Below are 15,142 nucleotides of genomic sequence, written 5' to 3' on the forward strand. Positions count from 1 at the left end.
TCGAGCTCCAACCCCAGCCTCTAGCCTCGAGCTCCAAGAACCCCAGCCTCTAGCCTCGAGCTCCAAGAACCCCAGCCTCTAGCCTCGAGCTCCAAGAACCCAAGCCTCTAGCCTCAAGCTCCAAGAACCCCAGCCTCTAGCCTCGAGCTCCAAGAACCCCAGCCTCTAGCCTCGAGCTCCAAGAACCCAAGCTTCGAGCCCCGAGCTCCAAGAACCCCAGCCTCGAGCTCCAAGAACCCCAGCCTCGAGCTCCAAGAACCCCAGCCTCGAGCCTCGAGCTCCAAGAACCCCAGCCTCGAGCCTCTAGTCTCCAGAACCCAGGCCTCGTCACGTTTTACCTGGTTTGGGGGTCCGAGCCCGAGTCAAGACCCAGCTTCTGGGTCCTTGTCCTGTCTTGGGGTCGGTTTCCAAGCCCAGGCTCCTTGTTCTCAGTCCCTCGTCCTGGTCCTGCTTCCCTAGCCTTGCCTGCGACCTGTCCCGTCCTTTAGTTTTGTCCCGTCCTGTTCCTAGTACTTCAGTGCCTGATGTCATCCATGTACAGGAGGTGGCTGATGGTCCCTCCACTCTTGACCCCGTACCCATATCCACTCTCCAAGATGATCTGGCTGAGGGCGTTCAAGTTTATCCAGAATAGCAGTGCATCACCCTGGTATATTCCACATCTGATGGTCACGTGCTATTGGCTTTGAGTTAACTTCTACCATTGTCCTCCAACGGCTGATTGAGTTCTTGATGAAGCTCCTTAGTGTCATGTTGACTTTGTACAGAGATAGGCATTCCACATCCACGTGTGGGGCACTGAGTCGTATGCTTTCTGGTGGTCAATCCAGGCTGTGCTTCGATTGGTTTGCCTGGTCATGGAATCTCGCCTGACTGCTTTGTCTACCAGTAGTTGATGCTTGGAACTTCTGGTTCCATTACCAATCCCCCTCAGAGCAGGGCTCAGGAATTTACACACGTTCCTTCAGCTTGGTGGCTATGATGCCTGATGGAACTTCAATGTACTGCAGCTGCAAAACAACAAATTTCACGACATATGCCAGTGATATTAAACTTGATTCTGATTCTATGCCCCTCATAATTTTGTATATCTTTAACAAGTCTCCCCTCATTCTCCTGTGCTCTCGGAAATAAAGTCCCTGTTGTGTAAAAACAAAGAATTACTTTGCTGCATTGCGTTGAAAAATACTGGCCTAGGATGGTGCATTAACAATACCTGCCTCCTGTTCCAGTATCTTGCTCACCAGAGAGTTGCACATTGTTCACACACGCCTGCAGACCTTCCTTCCTATGATCCAACCTGAGATATTTTGAGAATAGAATTTGGAATGTCAGTTTTCCCTGTACATTTATAAATCAATTCTGGATCAGTTTAACAACTCCTGGAAGGTGCAATTAACTTCTCAGCTGTTTCGTAACAGTAGACTTCGGAGCACGATGGGCCTCATTTCAAGCTTTATCAAATCCAGAAAACAAAACTCATTAAAGACAACTGTCAGAATAAATATCAAGTTTCATGTCTTCATTTAAAGAGATGTTTAAAAATATAATGGAGCATGTTTAAAGCACCACTGCAGCATAATGGTTAACACGACACTATTTTAACTCTAATGATTATGATTCGGAATTCGAAGTTCACTTCTGGTGCTTTTCCGTACGGAGTCTCTGTACGTCCTCCACAAGGAATGCATGGGTTTTCCCCGGGAGCTTCCATTTCCTCTCTCTGCCCAAAGACATACTGGGTAGATTAATTGACCATTGTAAATTGTACTGTGATTTGATTAGGGTTAATTGAGGTTGTGGTTTGATGGAGTGGCTTCGATGGAAGGGCCGGAAGGGCTTACTCTGTGCTCTTTAACCAAATAAAATAAATACAATAGACAATAGACAGTAAGTGCAGGAGTAGGCCATTCGGCCCTTCTAGCCAGCACCGCCATTCACCGCAATCATGGCTGATCATACACAATCAGTACCCCGTTCCTGCCCTCTCCCCATATCCCTTGACTCCACTATCTATAAGAGCTCTATCTAACTCTCTCTTGAATGCATCCAGAGACTTGGCCTCCACTGCCTTCTGGGGCAGAGCATTCCATATATCCACCACTCTCTGGGTGAAAAAGTTTTTCCGCATCTCTGTTCTAAATGGCCTACCCCTTATTCTTAAACTATGGCCTCTAGTTCTGGACTCACCCATCAGCGGGAACATGCTTCCTGCCTCCAGCGTTTCCAATCCCTTAATAATCTTATATGTTTCAATCAGATCCCCTCTCGTCCTTCTAAATGTATTTCAGAAATTAAATTCAGAAATCCCACTTTTCAACATATACTTCATCTGATCAATAACACAACCTCACCTTTATCTCCCATGAACACTACCTCATGATTTCTCCTTTGCTGTATTCGTTTATGTATGTACAGGTAGCGGGGTGGAGATACGTTTCTACCAAAGGAGATGTAAGGTGCTCCTTACATCCACTGTTCTTCAGGTCACCCTTTGGCAAGGTGTGACACTTGCTTTGCCCTCCCCCCCGCATCGATTTGGGTCACATGAAGCAACGGGAGTAGGTGGTGGATCGTCATATATGCAGTTGGTGCATATCACAAGCCCTGGTTATGCGATCACTGATGCCATGCAGACAACCTTTGAAGATAATGGCCTGGATCACCTATCTTGTAGAGTCACTGCCCAGAAGAACACAATGGCAAACCACCTCTGTAGGCCGAGTCCTTGGCGTTTCAAACAACGACAAGTTGTAAAACCCCGAGAGCGGGTCCCATTCCCACAAAGAACCATAGTCAGCGTGTAACTCCAGGTCAGGGTCTTCAAAAGAACCCTGAAAGGGAAAAATAGAGATATTAAAGATAAAAATAGAGCTGTTTTTTGAAGACCCTGACCTGGAGTTACACGCTGACTGTGGTTCTTTGCAGGAATGGGACCCTTCTTAAGCGAGAAACCTCAGACAATGAGTACAAATGAAAATCATGAACAAAATATTTTTAGCTCAGTTGAACAGTAAAGCATCAGCAGTGTTACGGAATTAAATTATTCAATAGAAGTCAAATTTTTTTTCTCCAAATTCCGACATGATTCAAGTAGCCTGAAGTTACATTTGTGTTCAGCTTCAGACTGTCTATCATATAAAAAAAAATTCTGAGGAAGTAACACTTTCAAAAAATTTGTTGTCCTGTGATATAAGCCTGATTCTGATTGCTTTGCATTTGCTCACTCAGAAATGTTTAAAATGAGAAACCGGTTATTCACAAATTAAACACTCTTAATCTATTCTTACCTTAACGTGTGTTCCTTGAATTTTTCACGTCAATTTTCCAGTTTTCTCCTTGTTGGAAATAGTTGACTTGGGATAATACTTGCTTTGTAACAGATTTCACTCATGCTTAATAAAGATGATAAAAGATAATAAGTTTATTTTGACGTTGAACTTTTGAAGTTGTCCATGGACATCTGCAGCACTGAGCGACAGATTGAGACACCCAGGGACTAAAAGACTTGGATGCTTCAATCAATACTTAGAGCAGCCAGCAATGAGATCTATAAATGTATGGATGTCGAATGAAATAGAAAAATCACACATGACTTGTAAATCCATGTACTGTTTATTTTGTTTAGAGTTAAAATGTAAGGTAGGTCATGAGCTATTGATCCAATAGTTGGTTATTAACTAATTAATTATGGGCCACCCATGCTGATGAGCTCTTTGTGTGTACAAAATGCAAAGGGAAATATCGGCACAACATCAGCCTGTATTGTGCTGTAGTGTCCCAGTATGTTCTACACTCAGTGGCCACTTTATTAGGTACATCTCTACAACCTGCTCGTAAATGCAAATATCTAACCAGTCCATCATGTGGCAGTAACTCAATGCATAAAAGCATGCAGACATGGTCAAGAGGTTCAGTTGTTGTTCAGGCCAAACATCAGAATGGGGAAGAAATGTGATCTAAGTGACTTTTACCATGGGATGATTGTTGGTGCCAGACGGGGTGGTTTGAGTATCTCAGAAGCTGCTGATTCCACAGGAATTTTACAAAAATACAGGCTCTAGAGTTTACAGAGAATAATGATGAGAAAAACATCCAGTGAGTGGCAGTTCTGTAGGCGAAGAAGCCTTGTTCATGACAAAGGTCAGAGGAGAATGACCAGACTGGTTCAAGCCGGAACAAAAGTGACAACAGCAGTGTGCAGAAGAGCATCTCTGAATGCACAACACTTCAATCCTGGAAGTGGATGGGCTACAGCAGCAGAAGACCACAGACGTCCAGTCAGTGGCCACATTATGAGGTACAGGAGGTAGCTAATGAAGTTGCTAGTGAGTGTATGTAAATGACAGCCATGTGGGAGTGAATCAAGACAGGAAGTGCCTGCTCCAACTCCCTGAGCTCAACAGAAATGGGTGCAAAAATTTGAAAACATGGAAAACGTGTTTGTTATGTGGAGTTTACACAGAAAAAGAGACCAAAGTTCATCCAGTTTCTGAGTATATTCCTCGTCTTCTATCTTGTCTTGGCAATGAACGTTGATGAATGAACTGTGACTGTGATAATTGACTCCAACTACAAATCCACCTGATCTGTGTTCCTACATTACCCAGACAAGGTGAATATAGAAACATGCTAACTTGAGCTGATAGTGGTGGGCCGTGGTTTCAGAAGCTAAATGTGAAAATTGTGATGTGAAATGTACTTCTGATGGAAAAATAGTCAAAGAAAGACAATTTTTTAAAAGATTAGCTTTAAGAGAGCACAGCAGCACCTCCATTTCCTGAGGAGACTGAAGCAAACAGGCTTCCCCCTCCCCTTATTCTCACCACATTCTACCGGAGCACCAGTGAGCGTGTCCTGACCGTCTGGTATGGGAATTGCATCTGATCACAAGACCCTGCAACTGGTAGTGGGGACTGCTGAAAACATTATCGGGGTCTCCCTCCCCCCATTCAGGACATCTATCAGAAGCGCTGTGTATCTTTGTCAAAGGCCTCTTCCTTCCCTTCCCACAATCTCTTTGATCTCCTGCCGTCAGCCAGAAGGTATCACAGTATAAGAACCAGAACTGTACGGGTGTGTGACAGCTTCTTGCCCCCAGGCTGTTAGACTGCTTAACACCCTGCTACCACTCAGCACATATGTACACCCTCTGAATGCCCTGCCACCAAACCCCCTCCCCCACCCCACTCCCCAACTCTCATCCTGCACTGGTCACTTTTCATCTTTTACTGCTTCACATATTTATACAACTGCTTGTTTCATTATTGAATAATCAATTATTTAGAGACTTTTAAGAGATGTTTAGATAGGCACATTAATATGAGGAAAATGGAAGGTTATGGACATTGTGTAAACAGAAGGGATTAGTTTAGTTGACCATTTGATCACTAATGTAATTGGTTTGGCACAAAATTGTGTGCCTGAGGGCCTGTCCCTGTGCTGTAATGTTCCATATCATATGAAGCGTTTTCTTCTGAGGAAAGACTGAGGAGGTTGGACCTGTAGTCTCTGGAGCTGAGATGATTTTACTAAAACACATTGTACTGTAAGGTCACAAACAGCAGAGAAACTGCAGATGCTGGAAATCCAAGGCAACGCACACAAAATGCTGGAGGAACTTTCTACTCATGTAGAAAGTTCTTAAGATTTGGGGGCCCATACAAAATTTCCTCAACCGTCTGAGGTGAAAGAGGCACTGTTGTGCCTTTTTCACCACACTGCCGGTCTGTACAAACCACGTGAGGTCCTGGTGATGTGGATGCCGAAGAACTTAAAGCTGTTCATCCTCTCAACCCCAGATCCATTGATGTCAATAGGGATTAGCCTGTCTCCATTCCTCCTGCAGTCCACAACCAGCTCCTTTGTTTTTGCCACATTGAGGGAGAGGTTGTTTTCTTGATACCACTGTGTCAGAGAGATGATTTCTTCCCTGGAGGCTACTCATTATTGCTCGAGATTAGGCCAATCAATATAGTATTGTCGGCAAATTTAATTAGCAGATAGAGCTGTGGGTGGCGACAAAGTCATGAGTATACAGGGAGTACACAGCCCTGAGGGGCTCCTGTGTTGAGAGTCAACTGAGGGGACCACTTTGTCGAGCACCTCAGATCCATTCACAATAAGCAAAATTTCCCGGTGGCCAAACATTTCAATTCCTATCCCCATTCCCATTCCGACATGTTGATCCATGGCCTCATCTTGTGCCAAGATGAGGCACCCTCAGAGTGAAGGAGCAACACCTCATATTCTGTCTTGTTAGCCTCCAACCTGATGGCATGAACATCAATTTCACTAACTTCTAGTGATTTTTCCTCTTCCTCCTTCCCCTCTTCTTCATTTTCCCACTCTGCCCTCTTCTCCTCACCTGCCTACAACCTGCCCCTTGTTCCCCTGCTCCATTCCTTTCTCCCATGGTCTGTTCTTCTCTCCTATCAGATTCCTTCTTCTCTAGTCCTTTATGTTTCCCACCTATCACCCCCAAGCTTCTTACTTCATACCCCCCTTCCACCCATCACCTTTCTTTCTTGTCCTCCTTCCACTCCCCTACCTTCTTATCCTGTCTTCTTTCCCTTTCCTTTCCAGTCCTGAAGAAGGGTCACAGCCCAAAACGTCGACTCCATTTATTTCCATAGATGCTGCCTGACCTGCTGAGTTCCTCCAGCATTGTGTTTGTGTTGCTCTGAAATTCCAGCATCTGCAGGATCTCTTATGTTTATGGAGAATAATAAACGGTCTCTGATTCTTCATCAGAATTAATTTGTAAACTGATCAGTTGTAAATTTACATATGGAAATAAAGCTACAATAAGCAAATTGTCCTATATGTGCCTGGTTACCTGTTCTTTTCAGTAGTCACTATTTCTGTAAAACCTATAAGACCATAGTGCAAAAGAGCAAAGTTGGGCCATTTGGCCCATTGAGTCTGATCTGCAATTCCAATACAGCTGATTTATTATCCCTCTCAATCCCATTTTCCTGCCTTCTCTTCATAACCTTTAACCTTCTCTTTATATCAATCCCTGCTTTAAATATACCCAATGACTTGGCCACCACAGCTGTCTGTGGCAATGAATTCCACAGATTCACCATCCCCTGGCTAAAGAAATTTCTCCCTTTCTCCATTCTCCATTTTAATGGGACATCCTTGTATTCTGAAGTCTATGCCCTCTGGTCCTAGACTCCTCCAATATAGAAAACATCCTCTCAATGTTTATATATAGGCTTTACATTATTTTATGATTTTGCAGTGGGTTTCAAAGGCCATTCTGAAACTGATGAGATAGTACATTGTGAACTCTGCCAGTACATTATGGCCTTCCATTGGTTGGGGCCTACCATGAATGTTGTGGCTTAGCTGCCAAAATTGATACACAAGCCAGGCCCGTACGATAAGGAGGGCAAGCTGTTGTCCGTGCAGCATCTCCAAGAAGCTGATGGATCCATAAGGATGGCAGAGACCAACACAGTTTGGTGTCAGCAACATCCTAGGAGTTGCCAGTCAGCATTGAACTCAACGTAGGACTGCCTTAGGGATTCCAGCTCCAGATTTTTCCTCAGGATTTACTCCCGAAACTTTCCCCATGAGTGGGTATAACCACAAGATAGCAGAGGTCTGAGTTCAGTGTTTTCCTTCTCCTAGATGAGCTGCCAACCTTGGCTGACGAAATCCCATCTGCCCAATGTGACTGGTTTTAAGGTGCCAGTAATCTGCCTTTGCCTCTTCTCCTGTCAGCAGAAACAGCTCTGCAGGACTTAGCAACAGAGCCACACGTGAAGTTCACAAGCTAGTTGTCAGAGGCTATTTGAAATGCACGCCATTGGGAAAATTTAATAGGAAATGGAACTTATCCCCACTACCACCCCTAGCTATGACAACCTTAAAGAACCTGTTAATGCTACTCATATTCAAATGTCATAAGGGCATCTAGCTGAATAAAAATAGTGCAGGAATCATGTTTCAGTCAATTTTTACTGAATAAAGAGTAGGGTCATTCTAGGTAAATTCATTCTTCATGTCACCAAACCTCAGCTTTCAGAAATCAAAGTTCGAATTTCAAAGTGAATTTTATTATCAAAGTGCATATCTGTCACCATATACAACCCTACAATTCATTTTCATGTGGGCATACTCAATAAATCTATAGAATAATAACCGTAACAGAATCAATGAAAGACCACTTAACTAGGGTGTTCAAGCAGTGTGCAGAAGACAACAAAGTGTATAAGTCAAAAAGAAATAACAATAAATAATAAAAAAGCTATAAGTAATGAGAACATGAGATGAAGAGTCCTTGAAAGTGAGTCCATTGCTTGTGTGAACATTTCAATGATGGGGCAAGTTAAGTTGGGTGAAGTTATCCCCTTTGGTTCAAGAGCCTGATGGTTGAGGGGTAAGAACTGTACCTGAACCTGGTGGTGTGAGTCCTGAGGCTCCTGTACCTTTTTCCTGATGGCAGTAGTAATAAGAGAGCATGTCCTGGGTGTTGGGGGTCTCTAATGCCGATCTCATGTGCATATCTAAACATCTCTCAAAAGTCTCTAACGTACCTGTGGGTAAAATTTTATACTGAAACAAAATGGTACTGAAATATAAATTTGTATGACCCATGTAAAGGCCTACTGTTCTGGAGGTACTTTCTTTTTTTTCCCAAAAGATATGAAAACAGCAAATCATAAACATGAGAAATTCTGCAGATACTGGAAATACAAAGCAATACATACAAAATGCTGGAAGAACTCAGCATGTCGGGCAGCATCTATGAAAATTAATAATAAACTGTCAGCATTTTGCCCTTTACCTTTCCTACATTCCTGGCCGCAACTATCACTTTCCAGCTATCCTGCTCCCCCCTTCCTTTCCAGTCCTTAAGCAGGGTCTCGGCCCAAAACATCAACTGTTTATTCATTTCAATAGATGCCGCCTGACTTGGTGAGTTCCTCCAGCATTTTGTGTGTGCTGCTATGAAAATAGGAAGTTGCTTTTGGATGAGATCATAATGTATGTAATGTCATACTTCATCTCCTTTGTAAAACATCGAGGGTGTCTTTTCATGTTCTTTGGTTTACGCTTTACAGTTTGTGCCTGCTGTTTTAAAATACGATTCAATTACTGGTGATGTAATTGGGTGAAAACATTAGTTAATGAAGAAAAGATGTAGAATGGCATTAGGCCTCAAAGTCCTTGATGTAGTGAGTGTTCAGACTCAGTATCAGGTTTACCATCTATGATTTATCTGATAATTATCTGTGTGGTCATAGTACAGTGCAAAAACACAGAATTACAATAAATTACAAAGTAAATTAATAAATCATAAAAAAGAAATAACAGAGTAGTGTTCATGGGTTCATAGACTGTTCAGAAATCTGATGGCAGAGGGGAAGTAATTCCTGAATTACTGAGTGTGGGTCTTCAGGATCTTGCATTTCCTCCCTGACAGTGGTAATGAGCTGAGAGCATGTCCCAAATGGTGAGCACCCTTAAAGTTGGATGCCACCTTCTTCCAGCACCAACATGGAGAGTGCTGTACCCATAATGGAAATGGCTGAATCAACTACCCTCTGCAGCCTCTTGCGATCATGTGCATTGGAGCCCCCAAAGTTCAAAGTTCAAAGTGCATATACGTCACCACATACAACCCTGAGATTCATTTTCTTGTGGGCACCCTCAGTAAATCCAAGAACCTTTATAGAATCAATGAAAGACCACACCCAACAGGTCAGACAACAACCAATGTGCAAAAGACAACAAACTGTACAAATACAAAAGAAAAAGATAAATAACAAAAAAGCAATAAATATTGAAAACATGAGATGAAGAGTCCTTGCAAGTGAGTTCATAGGTTGTGAGAACGCTTCAGTGAAGGGGCACATGAAGTTGAGTGAAGTTGTCCCACTGGTTCAAGAGCCTGATGTTAAGGAGTAACAACTGTTCTTGAAGGTGGTGGTGAGAGTGTTGAAGCCTTCTTCCTGAGGGCAGCATGACTGGGGTGGAGGATGAATGTTGGGTGTGCTCTATGTAGATGTGCTCAATGTTGGGGATGGCTTTGCCCATGATGGACAGGGCCATATCCACTACCTTTTGCAGGCTTTTTCATTCAAAGGCATTGGTATTTCTATACCAGGCCATGATTGCAACCAGTCAATATACTCTCTATAGAAGTTCACATCTATAGAAGTTTGACAAAGTTTAGGTGTCATGTCAAATCTTAGCAAATTTCTAAGGAAGTAAAGGCCCTGCTGTGCTTTCTTGGTAACTGCACTTACGTGCTGGCCTCAGGACAGGTCCTCTGAAATGATCATTCCAAGCAATTTAAGGTTGTTGAACTTCTCCCCGTGATCCCCCGATGAGGATTGTCTAATGGACCATGGACCTCCAGTTTCCTCCTCCTGAAGTCAATAATCAGCTCCTTGGTATTGATAACATTGAGTGAGAGGTTGTTGTTGTGGCATCACTCAGCCAGATTTTCAATCTCCCTCCTATGTCCTGATCATCACCACCTTTGATTCAGCCTACAACAGTAGTGTATTCAAAGGCAACAGGAGTGAATCTGCAGATGCTGGAAATTAATAAAAAACACAAAATGCTGGCAGAACTCAGCAGGCCAGACAGCATCTATGGGAGGAGGTAGTGATGACGTTTCGGGCCGAAACCCTACCCTATCCTCCTGAGAGCAGATGCGGCGGAGACGGAGGAATTGTGAGAAGGGGATAGCATTTTTGCAAGAGACAGGGTGGGAAGAGGAATAGTCCAGGTATCTGTGAGAGTCTGTAGGCTTATAGTAGATATCAGTAGATAAGCCGTCTCCAGAGATGGAGACAGAAAGATCAAGAAAGGAGAGGGAGGTGTCAGAAATGGACTAGGTAAATTTGAGGGCAGGGTGAAAGTTGGAGGCAAAGTGGTGAGACCCGACGCAGACTGGGAGACCGTTTTGCTGAACACCTACACTCGGTCCGCCAGAAAAAGCAGGATCTCCCAGTGGCCACACATTTTAATTCCACGTCCCATTCCCATTCTGATATGTCTATCCATGGCCTCCTGTACTGTCAAGATGAATCCAAACTCAGGTTGGAGGAACAACACCTTATATACCGGCTGGGTAGCCTCCAACCTGATGGCATGAACATTGACTTCTCTAATTTCCGTTAATGCCCCTCCTCCCCTTCTTACCCCATCCCTGACATTTTTAGTTGTTTTTTCTCTCTCTCTGCCCATCACTCTGCCTGTTCTCCATCTCCCTCTGGTGCTTCCACCCCCTTTCTTTCTCCCGAGGCCTCCCGTCCCATGATCCTTTCCCTTCTCCAGCTCTGTATCACTTTTGCCAAAAACCTTTCCAGCTCTTAGCTTCATCCCACCCTCTCCCATCTTCTCCTATCAATTTGCATTTCCCCCTCCCCCCACTACTTTCAAATCTCTTAGTATCTCTCCTTTCAGTTAGTCCTAACGAAGGGTCTTGGCCCGAAACATCGACAGCGCTTTTCCTTATAGATGCTGCCTGGCCTGCTGTGTTCCACCAGCATTTTGTGTGTGTTGTTGTTTGAATTTCCAGCATCTGCAGATTTCCTCGTGTTTGCTAAGTAAGTAAGTAATTTATTTGGGTTAGTAGTACTATGTGTGTTATGTGTAAACTATACGTACCATGCTGTGCACTTTGGTCCGGGGGACATTGTTTTGTTTGATTGTATACATGTATACGGTTGAATTACAATAAGCTTGAACTTGAACTTGGACTTTTTTGCAATCTGCTTCTTTTACATTGGTTCCTCAACAGTTAACCAGTGAACCAGAAGTTACTTGCCCAATGATCGCTGATTAAATGCCAGGCATAGCAGGGTGCAGTGGTGTGTGTGTGTGTGTGTGTGTGTGTGTGTGTGTGTGTGTGTGTGTGTGTGTGTGTGTGTGTGTGTGTGTGTGTGTGTGTGTGTGTGTGTGTGTGTGTGTGTGTGTGTGTGTGTGTGTGTGTGTGTGTGTGAGGGAGAGAGAGAGAAGAGAGACAGGGTAACATTCCTCAAGTGTGCATTTGTATTATGGAAAGAGGTCACCGAGACTGGACGACATAACTATGTACAGACGTGTGTGAGCTTCCACGAGATCGCAAACAGGCCCACAGGAGGCTATGCAAATAGAAAGCTGATCTGGAGACAGAGATGACATTAACCCTCGGGATCTATATATTTCCAGGATGCAGAATGTTGTGACTACAAATTTATGCAAAGAATGTAAGCCGAAGTTTTATTCACTTATTTGGATTTTACACATTATAGATGCTTTTGTTCAGGAATTTTCACTTCATAAATTAAATCAGAGTTAAAAATGATGTTTACATTAATACGTTTTGTTTTTGCAATGCTGTTGTTCAATCAGTAGATGCGGAACCAACAAATCCCATCCCATTCAGAAGTTTCAGATTTAACATCAGCTGGTCTAGCTGATCGAGGTTCAATTCCTGCTGCTGTCTGTAAGGAGTTTATACGTTTACCCTGTGACTGCGTGGATTACTCCACTTTCCTCCCACATTACGGATTAGGGTTAGTAAACTGTGGGCATGCTACATTGACACCGATAGAACATCCCTTTAGAACAGAGATGAAAAGGAATTTCTTTAGCCTATTGGTGGTGAATGTGTGGAATTCATTGGCACAGATGGCTGTGGAGACCAAGTCATTGCGTATAATTAAAGCAGAGGTTAAATAGTCTTTGATTAGTATGGTTATGGGGAGAAGGCATGATAATAGGGTTGAGAGGGATAATGTATCAGTCGTGATCGAATAGCAAAGTAGACATGATGGAGCCAATGTCCTAATTCTGTTCCTATGTCTTACGTTCTTACATCTGGACACTTCTGGGCTGCCTCCATCATATCAACTGATCGGGTTGGTCATTAACACAAATGATGCATTTCACTGTGTGCTTTGATATTTCAACATATATGTGACAGAGAGAGCCTATCTTTCTTCTTTAATCTATCATAATCATAGTCTTGATCTATTCTGTTAGGAGTTTGAAGTAATTCAGTGCAGCCTTCTCACCGGGCTCGTATACAAACTTGGCTCGGTAGCTTACTCTGCTAACAGCCACATGACTCAGCGGTGAGAAGACCACCTTTCATAAGCAATACTAGATTCAGTATGACTTGGTTCAAACCAAACAGGAAAGTTGTGATGTTCCGATTAAGGAACATTGATTGCAATGAATACAGCTCCATGCAAAGCTATCATTCATCAGAAAATTAATAGATCATACACTGGTATAAAATTATAAATAAATATATATATATATTTGTCAAATTTATGGTTACAGTAAAAAAATTAAAAGGACCCATTACAGTCAAAGCAGTCCAATGTGCACATAAACATTGGATCTCATTTCTGATGTAGTCTGGTGTATCGCTTTTCTCACACATGGAACCCACGTTCTGCATGAAGGCATCCATCACAGTCCGAACTTCCCTCAACCACCATCTCCAATGATTTGGCTCTCTCAGGAGTATCAGCCCTTCCTCCTTGGAGGCATTCATCTGCACAAAGCAGTTCTTTCAATGGGGAGTCTCCTTTGAATGGCATTCTGTGACATCTACCTTGTTCCTACCGGAGCAGCAGGTTCACAGCAGATACCATCAGTATGCTCTTTATTGACTACAGCTCAGCTTTCAATACTGTCATACCCTAAAACTAATCAATAAGCTCCAAGACTAGACCTCAACACCTCCATGTGCAATTTCAATTTCCTCGCTTGCAGATCCCAGCCAGTTTGGATTGCCAACACCTCTTCCACAATTAACATCAGCAAAGAGGCGCCACAAGGCTGTGTGCTCAGCCCCCTGCTCTACTCGCTTTACACCTCTGACTGTGTGGCTAAGCACAGCTCCAATGCCTTATTCAAGTTTGATAAAGACACTACTGTTGTAAAAACACAAAATGCTGGCAGATGAGGCTTTTCATTCCAGGACAAAGGAGATGTCTTCCTTTTTTAAACAAAGGGGCTTCCCTTCTTCCACCATCAACTCTGCTCTCAAATGCATCTCTCCCATTTCCCGCACATCTGCCCTCACCCCATCCACCCGCCACCCCACTCGGGATAGGGTTCCCCTTGTCCTCACCTACCACCCCACCAGCCTCCAGGTCCAACGTATAATTCTCAGTAACTTCCGCCACCTCCAACGGGATCCCACTACCCAGCACATCTTTCCCTCCCCCCCCTTCTGCTTTCCGCAGGGATCGCTCCCTACGTGACTCCCTTGTCCACTCGTCCCCCCCCATCCCTTCTGACCGATCTCCCTCCTCGCACTTATCCTTGTAAACAGAACAAGTGCTATACCTGCCCTTACACTTCCTCCCTCACCACCATTCAGGGCCCCAGACAGCCCTTCCAGGTGAGGCGACACTTCACCTGTGAGTCGGCTGGTGTGGTATACTGCGTCCGGTGCTCCCGGTGTGGCCTTTTATATATTGGTGAGACCTGACGCAGACTGGGAGACTGTCTCGCTGAACGCCTACGCTCTGACCGCCAGAGAAAGCAGGATCTCCCAGTGGCCACACATTTTAATTCCACGTCCCATTCCCATTCTGATATGTCTATCCATGGCCTCCTGTACTGTCAAAATGAATCCAAACTCAGGTTGAAGGAACAGCACCTTATATACTGGCTGGGTAGCCTCCAACCTGATGGCATGAAATTTGACTTCTCTAATTTCCGTTAATGCCCCTCCTCCCCTTCTTACCCCATCCCTGACATTTTTAGTTGTTTTTTTCTCTCTCTCTCTGCCCATCACTCTGCCTGTTTTCCATCTCCCTCTGGTGCTTCCCCCCCTTTCTTTCTCCCAAGGCCTCCCATCCCATGATCCTTTCCCTTCTCCAGCTCTGTATCACTTTCACCAATCACCTCTCCAGCTCTTAGCTTCATCCCACCCCCTCCGGTCTTCTCTTATCATTTCGCATTTCCCCCTCCCCCCACTACTTTCAAATCTCTTACTATCTGTCCTTTCAGTTAGTCCTGACGAAGGGTCTCAGCCCAAAACGTCGACAGTGCTTCTCCTTATAGATGCTGCCTGGCCTGCTGTGTTCCACCAGCATTTTGTGCGTGTTATTTACTTGCTTACTTATTTTTGATGTTTAGGGCAGCATTGAAGGTCCTCCATCTCTGG

The sequence above is a fragment of the Hemitrygon akajei genome, chromosome 26 (assembly GCF_048418815.1).
Source record: "Hemitrygon akajei chromosome 26, sHemAka1.3, whole genome shotgun sequence".
Lineage (NCBI taxonomy): Eukaryota > Metazoa > Chordata > Chondrichthyes > Myliobatiformes > Dasyatidae > Hemitrygon > Hemitrygon akajei.